General features: G+C 44.2%; 1 protein-coding gene across 1 annotated transcript in view; it reads right to left on the bottom strand.

Annotated features, from left to right (window-relative positions):
* ABCG2 (ATP binding cassette subfamily G member 2 (Junior blood group)) overlaps positions 1-12871 on the bottom strand; it is a 216695-nt gene extending 203824 nt beyond the window's left edge. The window contains exon 1 of the mRNA XM_040325764.1: positions 12804-12871. The gene's annotated coding sequence lies outside the window, so the exon portion shown is untranslated. The remainder of the gene's footprint in view (positions 1-12803) is intronic.
* Between the last annotated feature and the right edge of the window lie 4533 nt (positions 12872-17404).

Raw genomic sequence — 17404 nt, 5'->3', positions numbered from 1 at the left:
ATGTTTTCAGAAAAGCTTAAAAATAGATTTTATGGCTGGAGCTACACTTTAAAAAAATACCAGTTCAAAATTACAAACAGACTCTACTTAACAACAAACCTACAGCCCCTGTCTTGTTTGCACCGCCTGTATACTGCTGTTCAAAGTATATAGGGCCAAAGGGGCTGGTAATGACCTGGGGGGAGGGGGGCGGGGAAACCCATGCTATTTTTCTCAATGATTTTCATCCATATTGCAGGGACCAGACATTACATTAAAGCCGCAAGCAGTTTTAAGTTACTTTTTTCTTATAGTAATCTCATTTTGTGCAGGGACGGTTCTAAATATGTGCCACTTCACAGGCATACTATAGACACCCAGCAGGTACAATATTTAACCACTTCCATACCAGGCACTTATGCATCTTCCCGCCCAGACCAATTTTCAACTTTCAGCGCTCTCACACTTTGAATGATAATTATTCAGTCATGCTACACTGTATCCAAACCAAATTGTTATCATTTTATTCTCACATAGAGCTTTCTTTTGGTGGTATTTAATCGCCACTGGGTTTTTAATTTTTGGTGCTATCTTTGGTAAAAATAACCCAAATTAGTGTATATTGGTCTTTGTGAAAGTTATAGAGTCTACAAACTATGGTGCCAATCACTGAAAATTTATCACATCTGATCACACCTAATGTACTGAAGGCCGATCTCATTTCTTGAGACAATAACAAGCCAGGAAAGTACAAATACTTCCCACATTACCCCTTTTTGGAAAGTAGACAGTCCAAGGTATTTACTAAGATGCATTGTGAGTTTTTTTAAGTTGTATTTTGTTCACACAATTCTTAGGAAAATTAAGATTTTTTTTTTTTTTACATAAACTGGTCATATTAACAGGTTATTTCTCTCACACAGCATATGCATAATTGCAACTACACCCCAAAATACATTCTGCTACTCCTCCTGAGTATGGAAATACCAAATGTGTGGGACTTTTACACAGCCTGGCCACATACAGAGGCCTAACATTGAAGTAGCACTTTCAGGCGTTCTACAAGCATAAATTGCACATATCCTTTCTCAACCACCTATTACACTTTTGAAGGCCCTGGAGCACCAGGACAATGGAATTGTCCACAAAATGACCCCATTTTGGAAAGCACACACCCCAACGTATAATCTATGAAGCATTATGAGTCTTTTGAACAGTTCATTTCTTTCCAGAAGGTTTTGGAAAATGTGGGGAAAAAAAATCATTTTTTTTACACAAAGTTGTCCATTTGTAAGATATTTCTAACACATAGCATATACATAGCAAAAATTACACCCCAAAATGCATTCCGCTACTCCTCCTGAGTATGGCGATACCACATGTGTGAGACTTTTACACAGCCTGGTCACATACAGAGGCCCAACATCCAAGTAGCACTTCCAGGCATTCTAGCAGCATTAATTGCACATATCATTTTCTGACTACCGATCACATTTTTGAAGGCTCTTCATATATCTAACACATAGCAGGTACATACCAAATAACAAATGATTACCTGTGGTTTTAGAAGTGCAGTGGTCCACAGAGGAGAGCCTCGGTCCAGGCAGCAAGCAGGGATGAGGTCAGCGACAACAAAAGCAATCATTCAGGCAGCAGGCAGGAATACTGTCCATAGTTCGTACAGGCAGAGATACTGTCAGCACAGCCAAAGCACAGCCAAAAGCACAGCCAAAGCACAGGTCCAGGTAGCAGGCAGAGGTGTCCCAGTAGAAATACTGTGCAAAGTCAGTAGAGGCAGCAGGCAGATATATGATCAACACAGTCAAAGTATTAGTCCAAGCAGCAGGAAGAAACATGGTCCATAATGTCATGGGTCATTACAGGCAGTAATATGGTCAGCACAGCCAAAGTATTGGCCCAGGCAGCAGGAAGGACCATCAAGCTTAGGGCCAGGGGGACAGGGGTAGAGGCTTCTCCCACCCAAATCGTTTTGAAGCCTCCGGGCAACCAGACCCTGTTCTGGGAGCACAGAAAACGGAAAACGTTTTTTTCTCTACTCAGAACGCTTTTCTTAAGCCCCTCCCATATGTGAGACCCCTGTGTACTAAAAGTAAATGGCCAAAAGATCAGTCCAAGTGGCAGGCAAAAACATGGTTGATTAACAGGCCAAGGTCGGTGCACGTGGAATTCAGAAACGTGGTTTAAATCGGCAGGCAGAGGCATCGTCGGTAAACAGGCTGAGGTTGGTACACATGGAGGTCAGAAACGTGGTTTAAATCGGCAAGCAAAGACATCGTCGGTAAGCAGGCCAGGGTCAGTTAATTAACATGAAAGTTAGTTACATGGTAGCAGGCAAATGGGGAAATGGCAGTCTGTTAATAATAGGGGAACTAGTATTGGATGGATGTATGATACTTTTTGAAGCACTGTCCGATGCACAGGCCAGGTTGGGAGGGACAATCGGGACAGTAACAGTTGGTGTCTCTTCTTACTCCTGCTCTGCTGTATACACGGCATTTTTTTGGGCGTCTTCTTCCAGATTCTGTGGGGGGGATGCTAAAGGGAAAGTGTCGCTCGTGAAGACGACTCAATCAGAGCGAATGCTTCCTGGGACGGGATCTTGTTGGTAAATGAGGGCTTCAATGATATCTTCGATATAGCTGAGTTAGGAGATTTGTGGGTTTTGAGTTGGCTGATTGGCTTTTTGGTAGCAGACAAACAAATTAAAAAGGGCCATGTGAAACAAGTGAAACACAACTTTTTTGTGCCAATAATAGGACTTTCTTGTTGCTAAGTAGGGCTGTAGTATCTGGTCGTTTAAATCCACCCCCCCCCCATGTACAAATTGTAATTGTGAACACATTCGGGCTTTGCAATAGGGCCGCGTCGTCTTTGGTTCTCCACCATGGTGTCATTGTGGATGGTAGAGAGGATGTGGACATCTTTCTTGTCCCTCCACTTCATGGCCAACACCTCCTCATTCCTCATGAATGACGATTCTCCAGATTTCAATTCTTTGGTCAACAAATTTTGTGAGAATCCCTTCCGTTTTTTTTTTAAACGTACCGCAGGCCGGGGGTTTGCTTGCTGTAAAGGTGACGAAAAAGGGGCAGGCTGGTATAATAATTATCGACATATAAATGGTAGCCTTTTCCGAACAGGGGGTATGCTGACTCCCAGACAATTCCCACTGGTTCCAATATATGTGGGGCAATCACGGGACTGGAGCTGGGAGTCTTTGCCTTCATAGATCCTGAATGTGAACACCTATCCAGTGGCTCGATCGTATAATTTATTTAATTTTAACCCATACCTGGCTGTCTTGTTTGGGATGTACTGCTTGAAGTGCAGTCGGCCAGTGAAATGTATGAGGGACTCGTCCACACAAATGTTTTGGTCTGGGATGAAAACTTCTGCAAATCACTGGGAAAAGGTATTGATTAGGGGGTGTATTTTGTATAATTTGTCGTAGTGGGGATGATCTCGGGGAAGGCACTGTGAATTGTCATTAAAGTGGAGAAAACGCATTATCATGTCGTATCTTGTCCTGGACATGACAGCGGAAAATGGCATGTGTTGGATGGGGCGTGTAGACCAATATGAATGGCCTTTGTTCTTCTTTGTAAGCCCCATATTGAACATAAGGCCCAAAAACATGTTAAATTCTTCCAATGTTAGACGCCGCCACTGGAACATGCGGGCGTAGGAAGAATTGGGGTTGGCGGCAATAAATTGGGATGAATATATATTGGTTTGATCCACTATATTCTGCATAAAATCTTCTGGGAAAAATAAACAAAAATAATCAAATTGAGAAAAATCTGTAGTGTCGGGCTGCACACCTGGCTGTGCGATGATACCGGATCCTGAGTTGGCAGGCAACCATAAGGGATTTGCCAGGGCATCGGGAAGGTAGGACTGGGGCAGGATTCTTCAGATTGGGCATGTAATTACATTATTTGTACTGGGCTCCTCTTCCTGGGGTATGGCGCTGCTGGTGCTGAGCAGATCTCCTGATCTTGGTCCTGATCTTGGTACTGATCTTGGTCCCAAACGCATTCTTTTGGGTGGGACGGTTTCCTCCGGGGACTCGGACTCTGACTCTGAGCCACTATCCTCCACTGGCTCGTATTCCGAATCAGAATCGGATAATGGGAGCTCCTCGCTGTTCTCATCATCTGACATGGTGGAAATAATGGCATATGCCTCCTCGGGACATTATGGCAGTATGGCAGTACTTTTTGGTGGGCCTGCGTAATAGTACTGTTGGTGGTAGTGGTGGCGGCCTGTGTGGTGGTACCGATGAAGGTATTAGTGGCAGGAATGTGTGGTGGTACCGATGGCGGTATGGGTGGTGGTACCGATGGCGGTACGGGTGGTAGTGGCGGTGGTACGGGTGGTGGTACCGATGGTGGTGGTGGTGGTGGTGGTACCGATGGCTGTACGGGTGGTGTTGATACCGATGGCGGTATGGGTGGTGGTACCGATGGCGGTGGTACGGGTGGTGGTGGTACCGATGGCGGTACTGGTAGCCTGTGTGGCGGTACCGATGGAGGTATTAGTGGCAGGAATGTGTGGTGGTACCGATGGTGGTGGTACGGGTGGTGGTGGTACCGGTGGTGGTGGTGGTACCGGTAGTGGTGGTACCGATGGCGGTATGGGTGGTGGTGGTACCGATGGCGGTACGGGTGGTGGCGGTATGGGTGGCGGCGGTACCGATGGCGGTACACGTGGTGGTGGTTCCATGGCGGTACAGGTGGTGGTGGTACTGATGGCTGTATGGGTGGCGGTGGTACCGATGGTTGACAGATGGGCTGATTGATGGGCTGGGCTGTGTGACAGGTCCTCTTTATTGGGGGAAGGGGGGCTGTGTTGTGCACAATATACAGTAGACAAACTACACTGATCTCACTTACTGATCCCTGCTCTCTCCTCACAAATCGGTGTGTGAGGAGAGAGCAGGGATCAGATAGTAACTGCCTGTGTTTGTTTACATTTGTGACCGGCTGTGATTGGACACAGCCGGTCACGTGGTAAACAGCCAATTTCATTGGCTGTTTACCCTGATCGGGGAAGCGATGTGTCCAAGGGACACGCGCCTTCCCCAATCTGCAAGCCTCTGGTGGCGTGCATGGAGTGCGCCGCCGAGTTTGTTTTGACATGTGATCGGCTGTTTACCGTGATCAGGGGAGCGATGTGTCCGAGGGACACACGCTGTCCCCGATTAACGCGCTGCGCGCCCCCACGGGCACGCGCTAGACGTCCAGTCAGGATTGTGCAACCACTTCCCGGACGTCAATTTACCATTGACCGGGCGGGAAGTGGTTAAAGGAATTTTTCAAATTTTTTTTTCATATTAAGCATCATTAAAATCACTGCTCCAGAAAGAATGACAGTTTTTAAAACTTTTTTTTACATTGATACATGTTCCCTGGGGCAACACCCGGGTTCTTAAATCCGTTTTAGGACAATAACTTGCATATTAGGCTTTAAAATTAGTACTTTTGAATTCGAGTCCCATAGACTTCAATGGGGTTCTAAATGTTCGCGCGAACGTTCAGTCCGTTCGAAGGTTCTGATGCGAACCGAACGAGGGGGTGTTCGGCTCATCCCTATTGTTAATGTGGTTTATGCCATTCCTTATGCAGATTAGCAGTTTATTGGGTATAAGTTCATTCAATCATGTATATTGAGCTGTATACTAAACTGCTACAAGCTAGTGATCACACTGTCTGGAGAATTACTATACATGCTACCTGTTCAGATATGCACATATTGCCTACCACATTAAACTTCACAATATTTTTTTTTTATTTTTCTGTTAAAAAAAAAAAAAAAAAACTGCACAATATAATGTGCTTCGTTATTACTAACAAGGCTGGTGTCCACTTACAGATACTGAATTATAGTAGTTTGCAGAGCAATTATCTATGCATTCTTAACAGTATTAGGTTACATATTTGCATAACCTGGTGTGTCAGAGGGGCTGAGGTTGTTCTTGGAGTTGAAGCACAAAACAGACAACCCAATCTACCAAACAGCTCCTTTGGGGGTAGCGGTGTATATACATTGTCAACTGTTTGGTAACCCCCTCTCACCTAGCCTATTGTAATATGACAGTCGAGTGGGAGCCCTATTATGCTGGGAAGACATCATATCATCATGCAACTCCTTCTCAGTTCTCAAAGTCAAGCATATCTCTGATCAAAATGCAAAATATTTATATAATTTCATTTTCATTTGCATTTCAGTTAAATTGGTTCTTAAGGCTGAAGGTTTTTTACCTTGTGTGAAGGTAGCAAATCTTTAGTTTCCATCCCCCCCACAGTCCCGTCTAATATTTATCAGAGTCCGATCGTGATCCAGTGATGTGCATGAGAGAGCGGCTGCTCTCCCGGTCTCTTTCTCCTGGTTGGCTGAGAGACAGCCGTGGGAGCCACTGGCTCCCACAGCTGTCAATCAGAGCTTACAGCCAGTAAGAAGGAAACAGAGGGCCGGGCCGGGCCAGGCCCTGTTCTTTTTGTCTTATGGACACAGAAAGCCAGCAGCTTGCTATGGGGGCACTCAGAGAAGAGGAGGGGCCAGGACCGCCGGTGGGGGACCCAAGAAAAAGAGGATCAGGCCAATGTGCAGAGCAGGTAAGTATAACATGTTTGTTATTTAAAAAAAAAAATACCTTTTTAAAATCACTTTAATCCTAGCCTACTACTATTAATTGATCTTGAAGTTACTCCTATTAAAGTGGTTGGAAACCCTTACAGACCACTTTGACCTACAGATAAGCCTAGATTAAGGATTACCTGTAGGCCCAAGAAATATCTCCTTAACCTACACGATTAAGGAGATATTTCCAAGAAAGACGGCACCGATGTCTACGGAGCATGCTGTTACTAACGGCATCATGCTGTTAAAGGCGGCTCCCGTGGGCATGCTCAGGAGTGACGTCATCGCTGCTCCGGAGCAGCAATACCCGGAAGTCACTCTGGGTATCATGGCAGCGATGGAGGATGTGTCCGAGGACCACTGCGGGGGCTTCGTTCTCAGGTAAGTAATTCATAATGAGCTAGTATGCTATGCATACTAGCTCATTATGCCTTTGTCTTGCAGGGTGTTTGTTTTTTTTAAGAGAGGGTTTACTTCCTCTTTAATTGATCACGCCTAAGGGTAAAGCAAATTTTGCAACTTTGACATGTGTTAGTAAAACCATACATATCATCACAACTACTTTGTGCATCCAGGTGGATTATACATTGTTTTTTTCAGGATGAATTGGTGGTAAATGATTATGGATATCTTCTGATTTTTGTTTTATTATCAAAGAAAAATTGGCCCAGTAAACAAAAACCTTTTTTTAGCTGTATATTTCTTGTTACTACCTTAAAACTACCACCTTAGAACAACGCAAAATAAATTCTCCTGCTCATGACGATCGTAGCAAAACCACATATGTGTATGTTATTTGTTGTTTGTACCCGTAATACAGCCTAGAAACAATAGTGCCCATTTTGCTTTTTTTTGTCCTACCTAATACAAAGGGAGATAATACATATATCCATAAAAAAAAACTCTTTCTGTGAGGCTGCATATATGCGTTATGTCTGGGTGAAGGAGTTAATGTACTTGTGAAGTTCCCCACACTTTTACTTCCTTGAATTCTGTGACACGTATTTACTATGTCCTGTGAGTAGGTACTGCTGTGTCACACATTTCACAGAGTCTGCCTTCTGAACTACAGAGGAGGAGTTTCAGGAGGTAGGGTCTGTAACGATATTGCACACTGGACACGCGACTAGCTGTCGCAGTGGCCATGTTGTATGAAAACCATACAGCAGCCATGACATATTAAACAGTGTAGCAGTAGAAATAAACTCACTCCCTCCTCCCTTATTCTCAGGAATTCATAGGCTTTATGCTTCAAAAGTGTTGTTATCTCATCAGAAAAGCAGAACCAAGCTAGGTGATAAGGTCGCCTGGCAGGGTTCCTGGCCTGTCGTAAAACTGTCACTCTCTCCCCTCAGAGAATCAGCAGACCCCGGTCGTAAATGCCTTAGTACTCATAAAGCTTAAACTGTGGAATAAGTATGAAAGTTAAAGCGGTGGTTCCCCTAAAAATAAAATGTTAACATTGCCTTTCCCAAATAAATTACGATTAGAATCGGCCGGTTTTATTAAAAAAAAAAGCTCCGTACATACCGTTTGTTAGATTCGTTCCCACCGCCACTTCCGGGTACGATGCTGGCGGTGGGCATTCCTATTTGATTGACAGGCATCTGACCGACGCATACATCGCGTCACGAGATGCCGAAAGAAGCCGAATGTCGGTGCGGCTCTATACGGCGCATGCGCACCGACGTTCGGCTTCTTTCGGCATCTCGTGACGCGATGTATGCGTCGGTCGGATGCCTGTCCATCAATTAGGAATGCCCACCGCCAGCATCGTACCCGGAAGTGGCGGTGGGAACGAATCTAACAAACGGTATGTACGGACCTTTTTTTTTTAATAAAACCGGCCGATTCTAATTGTAATTTATTTGGGAAAGGCAATGCTAACATTTTATTTTTAGGGGAACCACCGCTTTAAGCATGTTTCATAACTTCCAGCTAACTCATAGCACAGCCAAACAACGGACATATTTAGTTTCCTCAGATAATATGTAACGTTTCAAGCCCAGACATGAGTATGATCAATTATGTGGAAGGCCCCTGGCCCCATTTCGTCATCCTAGGTAAAATAACAATGGCAAACTTGTCATATTTGGACTTTTCTTAAAGCAAATATTACGCTGGACAATAAAATGGATATTGTTAGTCTGTAAACATTAGAGCTGCAGAGATATGAAAATGGATCACAAAGTGACCTGGGATATGGGCATGAATATGGACACCTCCCAGTAACCAGCCTCTAACTAAGATGACCAGACAGTTGGTCACTTTTCGTATCAAACGCCCCTTTGATCTGACAGAAAAGAGGAGATGCCAAGTCAATAGGGAGTTCTCCTTTTACCATCCAAGCAGGAGCATCTGACAAGTTTGAGAACCGATTACACAGTTTATCGATCGAACTCTGATCAACCCTTGGACATTAATTGCAAGTATTCTTCTTCTTCAATTCTACCTTATTACTTTGTGGCTGTATATTGTCATTATCTCTTTAAAACATATTTTTCTGTAACATTTTATTACACCAAGTTTGCCCTTTTCTTAATAAACCTTTTATGTTGAAAAGTGTTGACCTTGTCTCTAAAACTCTTAATGCAAGCTATAAACGAACCTGCCTCCTGAAGAGCGCTACTGTTGTAGAGTAAGGCCTCTGAGCAGAACTGTCTGTGGTGACAGATTGTGTAATTAGCCCAGTGACAATCGCTCTCAGGCTGTTGGCACTTAGATTGTGGTCCCGCAAGCTGGAAAATCTTTGTGCTGGGCGCAACTGAGAGTGGCATTGTTACGTAAGTGACAGCGTGGTGTGTGGTCGGCCTGTCCTTCGTCGCAAGTTAGCGTGGAGAGCGGGGATCTGACACTCGTGTTCGTCACAGGGTCATTACAGGAATCTCTGCTTGCAGCCAGTAAGGTATCATGGGATATATAGTTCTTAGAAACTAAAAGTAAACAGCAGAGGAGAAACTGCAAAGCATGTAGGGAATTCAAGTTGTGTAAAGAGATGGTAGCAGACAGGTAGCACCCGCAACATGAAAGAAGATTTTTCAGGTAAGTTTATATTAGATTGTCAACGATAGCTATTGTTTTGTATTGCCATTTGAATGCTGATGTTATCAAATGAAAGTGTATGCTGTGACTATAGATCTCTTAAGAAAATCAAGCAGTAACCACAGACATATAGCCAGTTGCAGTTTGCTGTGAGTCATCTTTTACCTAGAATTTTGAAGCGTTATATGTTGGGTATCAATTTACTCGGCCTAACATTATCTTTCACAATATAAAAAATTTGGGCTAACTTTACTGCTGTCTTATTTTTTTTTTATAAAAAAATGTGTATTTTTTGCCAAAAAAGTGCGCCTGTAAGACCACTGCGCAAATACGGTGTGACAGAAAGTATTGCAACGACCGCCATTTTATTCTCTAGGGTGTTAGAATAAAATTGTATATATAATGTTTGGGGGTTCTAATTAGAACTATGGCCTATGTCTGCTTTTTCATCCATCCGTGTACGGATGAAAAAGGGACATACATGTATCCCTATGGATAGCGGGTGTCAGTGGATGGGATAGGGATACATGTATGTCCCTTTTTCATCCGTACACGGATGGATGAAAAAGCGGACATATGGTCTGCATGTCTGAAAGGGGCCATAGGCTGCACTGGTGGGCACTGTGAGTGATGGAGATGATTCTAAAATCCCTATTTTCAAATTAGGCTAATACTTTTTATTATTAGAATCACTGAAATGTTTCTCTTTCCTATATTCCTTATACTGTTTATTTGTTTTTATACGCATTATGCATATGTATGTATGGGAATGATCAATACTGCTTATTTTCCTTGATAAGATTTGTCAGATATGAAATTAAGTTTTAAAAGTAATGAACTCAGCATTAAAAATATGAATGACAAAAAGAACTGAAGTTTGGGAACAGATGTCATTTCTTTCCTTCTAAAGTGGACTTTAACCTTCCCTCCCCCCTTCTTTTCACTGATCTCCTGAAAGCTTGTGTGATGCTTGGAAGGAAACTTGTCTGCTTTACTGAGAGAACTTTTATGCCACGAGGAGAAGAACATGGAACAGGGAAAGACCCTTATATGGACTGACCAATGAGAGTTTCATGCCAAGGGCAAGCCACAGAGGGGGGGTGGGTAAAGGGGGCTGGGATTTATAATGTGAACCAATCAAATGCATGTATTTGTGATTCTGTGGTTTTAATAAAAAGCCAGCAGGCTCTAGTCACTTCCTGTTGGGACTGAGCTGAAAGGTGAGCAGATGTAGTTTCCTTGTCTGATCTATATATCTCACCTTATTAATTTAAATCAAACGGCAGAATGGGTTAGCCCTGAGGTTGTATCAGGGCCTCATCTACATCAAAAGACCCAGATAAGGTGGTACTGATGGGCACAGATAAGGCGGCACAGATGGCCACTGATAAGATGGCACTGATGGGGGCACTGGTAGGTGACACTGATGGGCGGCACTGGTAGATGACACTGTGGGCACTGATGGGTGGCACTGTGGGCACTGATGGCACTGGTAGGCAGCACTGTTGTGCACTGGTAGGTGGCACTGGCAGGTGGCACAGATGAGCAGGTGGCTGCTCTCCTTGATCAGGACCGATGTCCCTGACAGCCGCTGGTGATCGGCTTTTTTTTGTCTTCACGCCATCAGCGTGAGGAGAAAAAATAGCTCATTACCGGCTCTATTTACATCACATAATCAGCTGTCATTGGCTGACAGCTGATCACGTGGTAAGAGGTCGGGATCGACCCCTTACTCCGATCTGTGATCAGCCGAGTCTCATAGATTCGCTGATCACAGAGCACGCCGCACACGCCCTGCAGGGGGCACGCAGGCCGCTCGAGAACGGGAGGATGTCCTTGGATACCATCCCGGAAAATTAGGTCCACGCTGTAGCCGTCTTTCGGCTATAGCGCAGATCTGAAGTAGTTAAAAACACTTCTAAACGTAAACACGGCTAAATGCGACATGTAAACACGGTTACTATATGTCAAGTTCAATCATTCAGGAGAGGGTTTTAAAACATCCTGGGCCGGATTCAGAAAAGAGATACGCCGTCGTATCTCTGAGTCCGGCCGTCGTATCTTTGCGCCTGATTCATAGAATCAGGTTACGCATAGATATCCCTAAGATCCGACAGGTGTAACTTACACCGTCGGATCTTAGGCTGCAATTCCAGGCCGGTCGCTAGCTGGCGCTTCCGTTTGTTTACGCAAGGAATATGCAAATGAGGAGTTACGCCGATTCAGAAACGAACGACCGCCCGGCGTTTTTTTTTACGTCGTTTGCGTTCGGCTTTTTCCGGCATATAGTTACCCCTGCTATATGAGGGGTATGTGCGGCGTATCCTATGTTAAGTATGGCAGTCGTTCCCACGCCGGGTTTTGAAATTTTTACGTCGTTTGCGTAAGTCGTTCGCGAATACGGCTGGACGTAATTTACGTTCACGACGAAAGTATGACGAGTTGCCGACGTCATTTGGAGCATGCGCACTGGGATTCAGTCGCGGCCGGCATTTGCGCAGTTAGTTCGGTGTGGGGACGCGCATAATTTAAATGATACACACCCCCTACCCGCTGAATTTGAATTCCGCCGGGTGGATTTACGCTACGCCGCCGCAACTTTACAGGCAAGTGCTTTGTGAATACAGCACTTGACTGAAAAACTTACGTTGGCGTAACGTAAATGAGTTACGTTACGCCAGCAGAAAGATCCGCTGATCTTTCTGAATCTGGCCCCATGTGTATATTAAGCCTTACAAAATGTTTCTGAAGACATTTTCATGCATTTGTATATACAATTCAATCAAAAAACAAGATACGGAAAAAAAAAATAATAATAAAGAAAGCTAGACTTTATAAGTCACAATGCAGCACTAGAGGTTCACACAAAGAAACATTCTGCACAAATATTCATAACAATTCCTTTTATGGAGAACACAAGCCTGAAGCTATGTTATACACTGCTGCCACATCCCAGCATTGTACATTCAGGAACTCATACATTAGTAAGTGATGTCTTTCACACAGTTATTTATGCTTTTCTCTAACAATGTAAGTAGACCATTAGACGGACACAAAGAAACATCACAATTTCAGGTATAGAAACAGCAAAGAAACATGTACAGTCAAAGGCACATTACCTCTAAGCAGGCAGCCATGTTGTTAGAAAGAGGAATTGTACTCAGGATCTCCGGAAACCTAAATGCCTTCAGGCAACAGGATGCAAATGTTCACTACCGTTAACCCTGCAGTGCCCTATGGCTTAACATGGAAGCTCAGCTATCTCTTACACTGTACAGTAACACTAGACTTATGGTTTCCTGTCTGCTGAGAAGCGTGTATTTTTGCATTCTGCAGCAAAGCAATGCACTGAGAGGGTTAAGTGTTTTAGGGCTGTCTTTTGATGGCATACATGAGTTCAGACAGAGCTACAGACATGCTGGAACACTTGAGATAGTAGAGGCTGCCTACACTGATAGTGTCCAAATGACAGAACATGTAGGATCTAGTTATTTGAGACATTCATCTTTCTGTGACAGTACTCTAAGCACATTGTGCATTACTGTAAGGCCCCTTTCACACACGTCTTCCGTTTGTTTCATCAGTTCAGTCACGTTTTTTCAAAGAAAAAAACGGTTTGGTTGTCATCAGTTTTTCATCAGTTTTTCATCCACTTAAGGCCCCTTTCACATGTATGGATCCCATGAGGATCCGTACATGTGTATCCGCTTGCTCAGCGGGGATCGCTCCGTTGATCCCTGCTGAGCCGGCAGATGACAGGGGGGTCTCCGCACACTGTGGAGGGACCGCCCTGTCAGATCTCCGCTCTCCCCTATGGGGGGATCGGATGAACACGAACCGTCTGTGTTCACCCGATCCGCTCTGCAGACGGATGGAAAAATAGGATTTTCCTCCATCTGCAGAATCGGAGCATTGCAGACACCGATGAGATCAGGTGTCAGTGGATGTTCATCCGCTGACACCCACTATCTCATAGGGATTAATGTATGTTCCTTTTTCATCTGTAAACGGGTGGATGAAAAAGCGGACAAACGGTCCACATGTGTGAAAGGGGCCTAAGTCAAATTTTTGGAGCTGCACGATTCTGGATAAAATGAGAATGGCGATTTTTTTTTTGCTTAGAATAAAGATGGCGATTTTTGCGGCGAAACATCATCTTTCACATTATACAAAAAAAATTGGGCTCATTTTATTATTTATTTTTTTATTCATGGAAGTTTATGTTTCCCCCAAAAATTGTGTTTGAAAGACGGCTGCGCAAATACAGTAAGACATAAAATATTGCAACGATCGCCATTTTATTCTCTAGGGTCTCTGCAAAATATATATATATATGTATATAACGTTTGGGGGTTCTAAGTAACTTTATAGCAAAAAATAATGATTTTAACTTGTAAGCAACAAGTGTCAGAAAAAGATTTAGAGCCCATTCTCACAGGGGCAACACGACTTCTAGCACAGCACGACTTTGGGAGGCAACTTAGACACGACTTGAGTATGAATCATCAGGCAACTTACAAGGCAACTTCAAGTTGCCTCTTGGACAGTACAAGGCAACTTCAAGTCGCCTCCAGGACAGTAGGCTTTTCAGTGGCCAATCAAACAACAATCAGCTCTGTGGGAGGGAGGGGGAGGGGTTTGCCTGAGAAATGTATGTTATCTTCCTGTATTGTTGCTTCAGTTAAGACAGTGATCCGACTTCTGCGGCAACTTCCATTGAAATCAATGGGTACAAGTTGCCTACAAGTTGCCTAGAAGTCGGATTGAAGTAGTACAGGAACCTTTTCTACAGTCGGAGCGACTTCAGTAGTGTACATTAAAGCGGGAGTTCACCCTAAAAAAAAAATTTAAGATTAGATTCATGCTCATTTTGTCAAGGGGAATCGGGTAGTTTTTTTAAAAACGAAGCAGTACTTACCGTTTTAGAGAGCGATCTTCTCCGCCGCTTCCGGGTATGGGCTGCGGGACTGGGCGTTCCTATTTGATTGACAGTCTTCCGACAGGCTTCCGACGGTCGCATCTATTGCGTCACGAGTAGCCGAAAGAAGCCGAACGTCGGTGCAGCTCTATACGGCGCCTGCGCACCGACGTTCGGCTACTTTCAGAAAATCGTGACGCGATAGATGCGACCGTCGGAAGCCTGTCGGAAGACTGTCAATCAAGAAGGAACGCCCAGTCCCGCAGCCCATACCCGGAAACGGCGGAGAAGATGTATCTCTAAAACGGTAAGTACGGCTTCGATTTTAAAAAAACTACCCGATTCCCCTTGACAAAATGAGCATGAATCTAATCTTAAAAATTGCCATTTCTGGGTGAACCTCCACTTTAAGACGGCTCCCATTCACTTCCATTGATTTCCTCGACCACGCGACTTGGGGCAACTTGAAGTCGGATCCCAGGTCGCCCAGTGTGAACCGGCTCTTAGTCTTTAAATGGCCGCTCTCATTGTGTATACTGCTCTTCCCCTGTCCTACCCCTCTCCTTGCCCCCCCCCCCCCCCAGTGACTGGTTGCAAAAATGGATGAAAAACTGATCATTTGTCAGTTTACATCCGTTTTTCTTCCAATACCTTTTTTGGACAGAGGAAAAATAGGGCTTTCATTTGTACAAAAAACAGATGTTAACAGAACCGAAGGAAACGGTCGAAAATAGATGATCATCTGTTGTCATCCGTTTTTTTCATAGACATGCATTGATGTCCGTTTTTCATCCGTCAATCCAGGTCCATTGAACCCCGCTGAGCCGGCAGATGACAGGTCCATCTCTGCTTACTGTGGAGAGACAGATCTGTCAGATCTCCGCTCTCCGCTATGGGGGATCGAATTTAAACTGATCAATCTGGATTTAGAGGAGCGAATGTCACCACTGACATCTGTCGCTCCTAAGGAGTACATTGAGCATATGTTCAGGTCTACCTGAAAAACTGACAGGCGGACCTGAACAGTCCGTAGATGTGAAAGACCCCTAAGGGCCCTTTCACACATGCGGACTGTTCAGGTCCGCCTTTCAGTTCTTTAGTGCGGACTTGAACGGACACTCCATGCAGGTCTATGGAGTGACAGATGTCAGCGGTGGCATGTCCGCTGACATCCACTCCGATCGTCTGAATCTGGATGGAAACCCTATCTTCCATTCATCTGGCCGATCGGGTGAAAACGAACAAGCGGATCTGTTTTCATCTGATCCGCCATAGCGGAGAGCAGAGATCTGACAGTCCATCTCCCCACAGTAAGCAGAGACGGACCTGTCATTCGCCAGCTCAGCGGGGATTAACAGAATGATCCCTGCTGAGCAAGCGGAGTCTGTCAAAATTGATGTGTGTGTGAAAGAGACCACACACAACCGTTTTTCGGGTTGTAAAAAATGACGCTTTTTTTAATGTCATTAAAAAGATTGTGTGTGGTCTTCAGAGCATTTTTCGGGTTCTGAAAAACGGGCAAAAAAATAAATCGAACATGCTCTATTTTTTAACAACGTTAACGTTGTCGTTTTTCGGGTTGTAAAAAATGGTCGTGTGTGGGCTTTAACGACGTGAAAAATCAGTGCATGCTCAGAAGAAAGTTATGAGACGGGAGCGCTCGTTCTGGTAAAGCTACTGTTCGTAATGGAGTGAGCACATTCATCACACTGTAACAGACAGAAAAGCGTGAATCGTCTTTTACTAACACGGAATCAGCTAAAGCAGCCCAAAGGGTGGCGTCATCCGAATAAAACTTCCCATTTATAGTGCCGTTGTACGTGTTGTACGTCACCGCGCTTTGCTAGAGCATTTTTTTTTTCATGATCCTGTGTAGGCAAGGGCGTTTTAATGATCGGGTTGGAAAAAAATTTGTTTTTTCTAGAGCCTGAAAACGTCATTTTTTATAATACGAAAAATGGTCGTGTGTACGCAGTATCATAGTTCTTTAAGATGGGGAAGATTCTTTGGAGGACAGGGAGGTGCAAGTTTTGGACAGACTGGACAACCATCCCTAAACAGATCTGGGGGACTTCAAAACCATCTGTCACACACATATAATTAATAATGTTATTTTATCTGGTGATTTGACAACAATTCACACCTTTAGTCAGTTAACGTGGATTAACACCTGTCAAAGACTTCATGGTACTATGGCGACTGGATTAGGGAATAAAACAGAGTGGTCCCACATACTTCCACATCTCCTGTCATGCTCTTGGACAACCATCATCAGCCCTAACATGTACATGACACCATGATAATAGGATTAATGTAAAAGAGTTAACTGTGTGGCTATAAATGCTGGGATATATTTTTGCACTCATAAGAGCTGAATAAGCCCCAGTAGCCAGGATTGCCCCAGAATATTTCAGTTTGAGAAGCACGTGGAGCAAAGTTATTCTTGGTTTATTACCTATCTGGGCAACTGCATTGGAATTACCAAGTGACAGTATATATAGGGCCCAGGGCAGAACAGCTCTGGACTGTTGGCAGACTCTGGAGGATGTGGTACTGTAGTTGAATGTTCTATATACTGTATATCTGGGGCTGCCAGACTCAAAACACCAATTGATTTCCTCCCTGAGAGCCTCCCAAGCATTGGACACAGCAGGATTAGGGGTACGATTTGGCTTTGCCTACCATGGGTTTGAAGTGAACCTTGTGGGTTTGAATTTTTGTGCAAATTCACCCAGGAGAAATGATTTTAAGCCATATTGCACTGCATGGCCTTTGAACAATGACCAGCAGTCTTAGAAGGGC

Source organism: Rana temporaria, chromosome 1, assembly GCF_905171775.1.
Source record: "Rana temporaria chromosome 1, aRanTem1.1, whole genome shotgun sequence".
Taxonomy (NCBI): domain Eukaryota; kingdom Metazoa; phylum Chordata; class Amphibia; order Anura; family Ranidae; genus Rana; species Rana temporaria.
The sequence above is the reverse complement of the archived record's forward strand: the minus strand, read 5'-3'. Positions and strand labels throughout refer to the sequence as shown.